The sequence below is a fragment of the Micropterus dolomieu genome, linkage group LG13 (assembly GCF_021292245.1).
Source record: "Micropterus dolomieu isolate WLL.071019.BEF.003 ecotype Adirondacks linkage group LG13, ASM2129224v1, whole genome shotgun sequence".
NCBI classification, from domain to species: Eukaryota; Metazoa; Chordata; class Actinopteri; order Centrarchiformes; family Centrarchidae; genus Micropterus; species Micropterus dolomieu.
The window spans coordinates 20577509-20583722 of NC_060162.1; the positions used below are offsets into that span (position 1 = coordinate 20577509).

At 45.7% G+C, this 6214-nt stretch overlaps 1 pseudogene; it reads right to left on the bottom strand.

Annotated features, from left to right (window-relative positions):
- Nucleotides 1–4896: 4896 nt before the first annotated feature.
- LOC123981327 lies at nt 4897–5788 on the bottom strand (annotated as a pseudogene).
- Between the last annotated feature and the right edge of the window lie 426 nt (nt 5789–6214).

Below are 6214 nucleotides of genomic sequence, written 5' to 3' on the forward strand. Positions count from 1 at the left end.
ACCCGCTCGGTTGGGGGCCAGCCCTCAACATGAGGTCAGCCACCCCCTTCTCCAAGCCTGGGATGTGAAGGGCTTTCAGAGCTAGCAGGTGTTCTGATGCCCACATCCATAGGTTCCCTGCCAGCGCCAACAGAGACATGGATTGGACTCCACACTAGAAACACAACCTGGAGTGGATTGTGGATGTGTGGTGTGTGGCCCCCTTGGCTCTCCATAGGGAGCCACAACACTCACTGCACTCCCCTGGCAGGTCCCTCCCCATCCAGTGAGAGACTCATCTATGAAGACACCCTGCTGAGCAGCACCCGCGCTGCCAGACAGTGAGAGACCAGGTCAGGGGGGGTCACCATGCATCACCTTTGCCTCTTGAGGTCCAGATGCAGGCTGGCAAACCAACATTGTAGCTGTCGCCTGTGCAGCCACCCAGAAGGACCACCTGATGGACTACTGCCCTGAGGCACAACAGCAGCATCACTGACAGCGCTTTCGCAGCTGTCCCCTGCTGCAGCCTGTGGACCACCAAGCGACGCGCCTGTCTCAACAGATACGCTCTTGGAGTGTTGCAGTTGAGCGCACTCCCCAGATACTCCGCTCGCTGCAGCGGCTTGGGGGAGCTCTCTTCCCATTTGATCGCAACCCCAGGCTGCTGAGGTGCAAAATCAACTGGGATGAGTGGAGATCACTCAAGGCTTCAATCTCTCCTTGACCATGAGGTCGTGAGTAGAAAAGAACCCTCATGCCCTTCTCGCGCAACGATTGCAGTGCGATGCATCTGCTGAGCGTGTGGGGGGCTAGCGAGTAGTTGACGGGGAGCCTAATGTATCTGTAGGCTACTCCCTGAGAGGAGAAGCGTAGAAATTCCCTGTTACTGTTTCACCGCAACATGAAATAGGCATCTTTCAGGTCGATGGTGGTGAACCAGTTGCAGGGCTGCATTGGCTCCAGCAGTTTCTTGATCATCAGCATGTGGAAACGCCCTCTTGTCCATTATGCTTGTTCAGGGGGTGGAGATCCAGAATGGCTCAGAAGCCTCTCGTCTTTTTGGGGACCAAAAAGTACATGGAGGAACACTTATGTGCATGTCATGCGCAGAGATGCCCTAAGACAGCCTGCTTCAGCAGAAGTTGCTGGATCTCGGCGGCCAGGAAGTCCACTTCCTCTTGAGAGGATAGACTGGCTTCCATTATGTCCAGGAAAACTGGTGGTATGCAGCAGAACTGAAGAGAGTAGCCTCGTCTCAGAATGCTGTTCACCCAGCTTGTCAGCATACAGCGGCGTCGCCATTCTGCATGAAAATGTGTACATGTGAACGCATCTTCGGCACTCTCCACCACCAAACTTTCCATAAATGGAAATTTAGCCCAAGGCGGGGGCGACGTCAAACGCACCAGGGCCGGTTGCTCCCTGGTGTCTGAACACACCACAGCTTGCTGCTCTGTGGTGTCCTTGAATACCCCATGGTCTGTTGATCCGTGGTGTCCTTGAACGCACCACAGCTCGATGCTCCAGTGACGGCCCAACGTGCAACAGTGTCACCATGAGCGCGTTGTCAGTGGAGCAGTCAATATCAACACAGCTGCCGAGTGAAGCCGAGTCAGGACAGGGCATCCTCCTCTCCACTGCAGCGAGCTGAAAGAGACGTGTTGTCTGGTTGTGTCTCTCTGGCTATATCTGACCTAGATTGGCGTTAGCTCGGCTCGTGCCATCTGTCACACTGTCGTGACTGCACGGGGAACGCAGAGTTAGCTCGCATTGCTGCATTGTGTCACATTGTGTCATGGCAGTAGCCCTTCATTCGGCTGCCAGGCGATGTAGGTGACCCGTTGCACAGGCCGGACAGCTGGATAGCAAGGAGGAAGCCCAGGTCCTACTACCGTCTTGCTTGGATGCCACCAGGAGAGCAACATGGGATATGGGCTTCTGTCCCAGTGGTTTGACTAGCAGCAAAGACCCAGGCCCTCCCACTGTCTCTCTCGAGCTTAGCAAGGAGAGCAGTGTGGGCCGTAGGTCGGATCATTAGCTTAGCATCGGTGAACGTGCAGTTTTGTGGAGACTGAAGTGCGTTACGCATCGAGGCGAAGATGGAGGGGATTCAGTGGGGAGGAGAATGCTCTTTAGGAATGTACTGTATTTAATCAGTTGAACATTCACAGTATTTTCAGTGTGTACACAAGCAGCACATGAAACACAAATAATTGCATGCTCTACACATAACGGAGGGAGGAGGTCTGGTGGTGTGAATCAGCCTCTGTCCCTCTGTTACCCTTTTTAAAAAAAAAAATTAATAATAAGGCTTAGACTTTTTCCAAGGGCTGCAATCGAAAAGGCCGTGGTGTCCTTGAACGCACGGAGTTGGAAAAGGCCAACCGGGCCATGAACACACCACAGCCGCTGTGACTGTGGATGACACGTTACCTGGTGTTGACGTCAGCCTCAAGCTCACAGCTTCCATGTGAAGCAGCGGCAGGGTAGACATCCTTGCCTGCTGCAACAAGGCGCTACGAGCCGCTCGTGGAGGAAACAAAACCAACCGAAGCAGCGAGCGATCTCTTTCGTCCCGCTATACTGAGAGACCTGACTTTGGCTGTCTCTCTCCGGGGCACAGCCAGCTCCTGAGCACACATGGTCATGCGAGATTGGCCACAGGAAGGACTTCTTTGAAACTGTGAATGCGCTGCCAGCAAAGGGGTGCTGTACGAGAGAGTGGGAGCGAGGGAGAGAGAAAGGAATCAACTGAATAAATTAATACTGTATATAGATAGGAGAGCTCTATCTACCTATGAGAAATGAATAATTGTTATTCAAATATAAAACTCTGGTAGTAGTCTGTATATCCCACTATGGTGTGGTTGGACCAGAGGTGTGAAGGCTCACACTGACTGCAAGATAATCCACATGACTGATGTGTGACACATGTAACATATTAAATACCATCACTTTATAAGATCCATTTTACCATGAACACCGGAGGATGCTGGCAAAGACAAAAGATAAATGGTGATATACTGAACTTCAACCGAGTTGTTGCCCTGAAAGTTTAAAACACGGAAAAGGCAATCAGAATCAGAAGGAGCTTTATTGCCAAGTAGTGTTTTACACATACGAGGAATTTGCTGTGGTGATAAGGTGCTACATGTAGACAAACATACAGTCAACATAAATAATGTAGAAATATATAAATATGGAATAGAAGAACAACTGTAGATCAATAAAGCAATAAAACAGATAAATAATTTGTGTCTGAGAATTTAGAGAGTAAAGAACAAGCAGCTAAGAAAAAAAGTATGACTTACAATATCAGGAAGTTAAGGCGTCATCAGTACTGGTGTGATGATCGGGACTGCATGTCTGGGGTAACAAAACAGCTTTCTTTGCGTTCTTTGCCTGGAGAAAAACATTTATAATATGAAAGTAGAAAGATAGCTAGCATTATCCTAAAAATGTGACATTTTAATTGTACTTGTACTAAAAATATTTACTAATAATCAATTAAATTCCACACCAGTTAACCTTAACTCTGGTATTATAAACTTTGGTTTACTTGTGTCAAGAATTTTAGCAACTAAAAACAGGTAACATTCATGAAAGAGGACACTAACTTATATTTCAGAGGGAAATACCGAACTTTCTACTCCACTAATATTACATTTATTTTACAGCTTTGACAGTTACTAGTTACTTTTAAGATGAATATTTTAGACAATGCAAAATATAACAACTGGAACCAAACCACAAACTTACTTTAACTTTGATACTTTTAACTACATTTGCTGCTAATACTGTTTTTTTACTGAAGTAATGTTGGGATTTGTCATGCAGGACAGGAAAGTATTTTTAAATTGCTGTATTGGTACATTTAATTAGGTAAAGGATCTGAATACTTATTTCACCACTGTCTGCATAATACATAATGTTAAGTCCTCTAGCTCCCAAGAAAGCAGCTGGACGTTTAGCAAGCTAGCAACTTTACCTCAATATTTGAGCTAGCATGACGAGTAATATGTAGGCTAACTTGTATGTCCACTTACCAGCAGGGCTTTTTTTTGCCTCCACCATGTTGTTCAATTCAATTCAATTCAATTTTATTTATATAGCGCCAAATCACAACAACAGTTATCTCACAGCGCTTTTCATAATAGAGCAGGTCTAGACCGTACTCTATGATGTTATTTACAGAACAGTTCCCACCAAGAGCAAGCACTAGGTGACTGAGGCAAAAAAGGCAAAAACTTCCTTTTAAGAGGCAGAAACCTCAAGCAGAACCATGGCTCAGGGTGGGCGGCCATCTGCCTCGACTGGTTGGGGGTGAAGGAGAGAGAGAGAGAGAGAGAGAGAGAGAGAGCAGGAGAGGAACAGAGAGAGAGAGGGCAGGAGAGGAACAGAGAGAAAAAGAGAGGGATGGAAGGAGAGAGAGGGGAGGGAGGCAACCTACACAATATACACACAGGGATACAGACAGTAAAGGTGATATTGCTATAGACTAAATGAAAAATGGTATAGATATGTATAGTAGTGTTAATGATAACAATCGTAATGTTAATGATTAAAATAACAATAATAACAATAGGACTAGTAACAATAGCTGTTGCAGCAGAGGGTGTCGAGCAGGAACACAGAGGCAGCAGGTGACCCGCAGCCACAGATACATACTCCACAGCTCCAGAGCCAAAACACCTGCAGGAAGTGATAGGAGGAGAGAGGAGAGGGACGAGAAAGCACAAGACTACTGAAAAGGGGAGAAGTTGTGTTAGTAACACGCAATAATGGGATGAGGTTGCATACAGAGGGAGAGGAAGTAGAGGAGAGAGGAGCGCAGTGCATCATAGGAAATCCCCTGGCAGTCTAGGCCTATAGCAGCATAACTAAGGGATGGTTCAGGACTCACCTGAGCCAGCCCTAACTATAAGCTTTATCAAAGAGGAAAGTCTTAAGCCTACTCTTAAATGTGGAGATGGTGTCTGCCTCCTGAACCCAAACTGGAACCTGGTTCCACAGGAGAGGAGCTTGATAGCTGAATGCTCTGGCTCCTAGTCTACTTTTGGAGACTCTAGGAACCACAAGTAACCCTGCATTCTGGGAGCGCAGTGCTCTGGTGGGGTAGTAAGGTACTATGAGCTCTTTAAGATAAGATGGTGCCTGACCATTAAGAGCTTTGTAGGTAAGAAGAATGATTTTAAATTCTGGATTTTACTGGAAGCCAATGCAAAGAAGCTAAGACAGGAGAAATATGATCTCTTTTCCTGGTTCCTGTCAACACGTGCTGCAGCATTCTGGATCAGCTGAAGAGTCTTAATGGACTTTTTCGAGCAGCCTGATAATAAGGAATTGCAGTAATCCAACCTAGAAGTAACAAATGCATGGACTAATTTTTCTGCATCATTTTTAGACAGGATGTTCCTGATTTTCGCAATATTACGTAGGTGAAAAAAGGCGGTCCTTGAAATTTGCTTAATGTTAGACTTAAACGACATGTCCTGATCAAAGATAACACCAAGATTCCTCACAGTGGTGCTGGAGGTCAGGGCGATGCCATCAAGGGAAACTATATCTTTAGATAATGCGTCACGGAGGTGCTTAGGCCCCAGAACAATAACTTCAGTTTTATCTGAGTTTAACATTAGAAAATCACAGGTCATCCTGACATCCTAACATCCTGAAGGCACATTTGAAGTTTAACTAACTGATGAGTTTCATCTGGCTTGATCGATAGATATAACTGAGTATCATCTGCAGAACAATGAAAGTTTATGGAATATTTCCTGATAATATTGCCTAAAGGAAGCATATAGAAAGTGAAGAGGATTGGTCCGAGGACAGATCCTTGTGGAACTCCATGACTAACTTTGGCGTGCATGGAGGACTCATCGTTAACATGTACAAACTGAAATCGATCTGATAAATAGGACTTAAACCAGCTTAGAGCGGTTCCTTTAATATCAATGAATGTTCCAGTTTCTGCAAAAGGATCTGATGGTCAATGGTATCAAATGCAGCACTAAGATCTAATAAAACCAGTACAGAGACAAGTCCTTTGTCTGATGCAATAAGGAGGTCGTGTACATCTGTGGCTATGATGAGCTCTAAATCCTGACTGAAAATCCTCAAATAAACTATTGCTCTGTAGAAAGTCACACAGCTGTTTAGCAAATGCTTTCTCCAGGCCCTTAGAGAGAAATGGAAGGTTAGATATAGGTCTATAGTTGGCTAAAACATC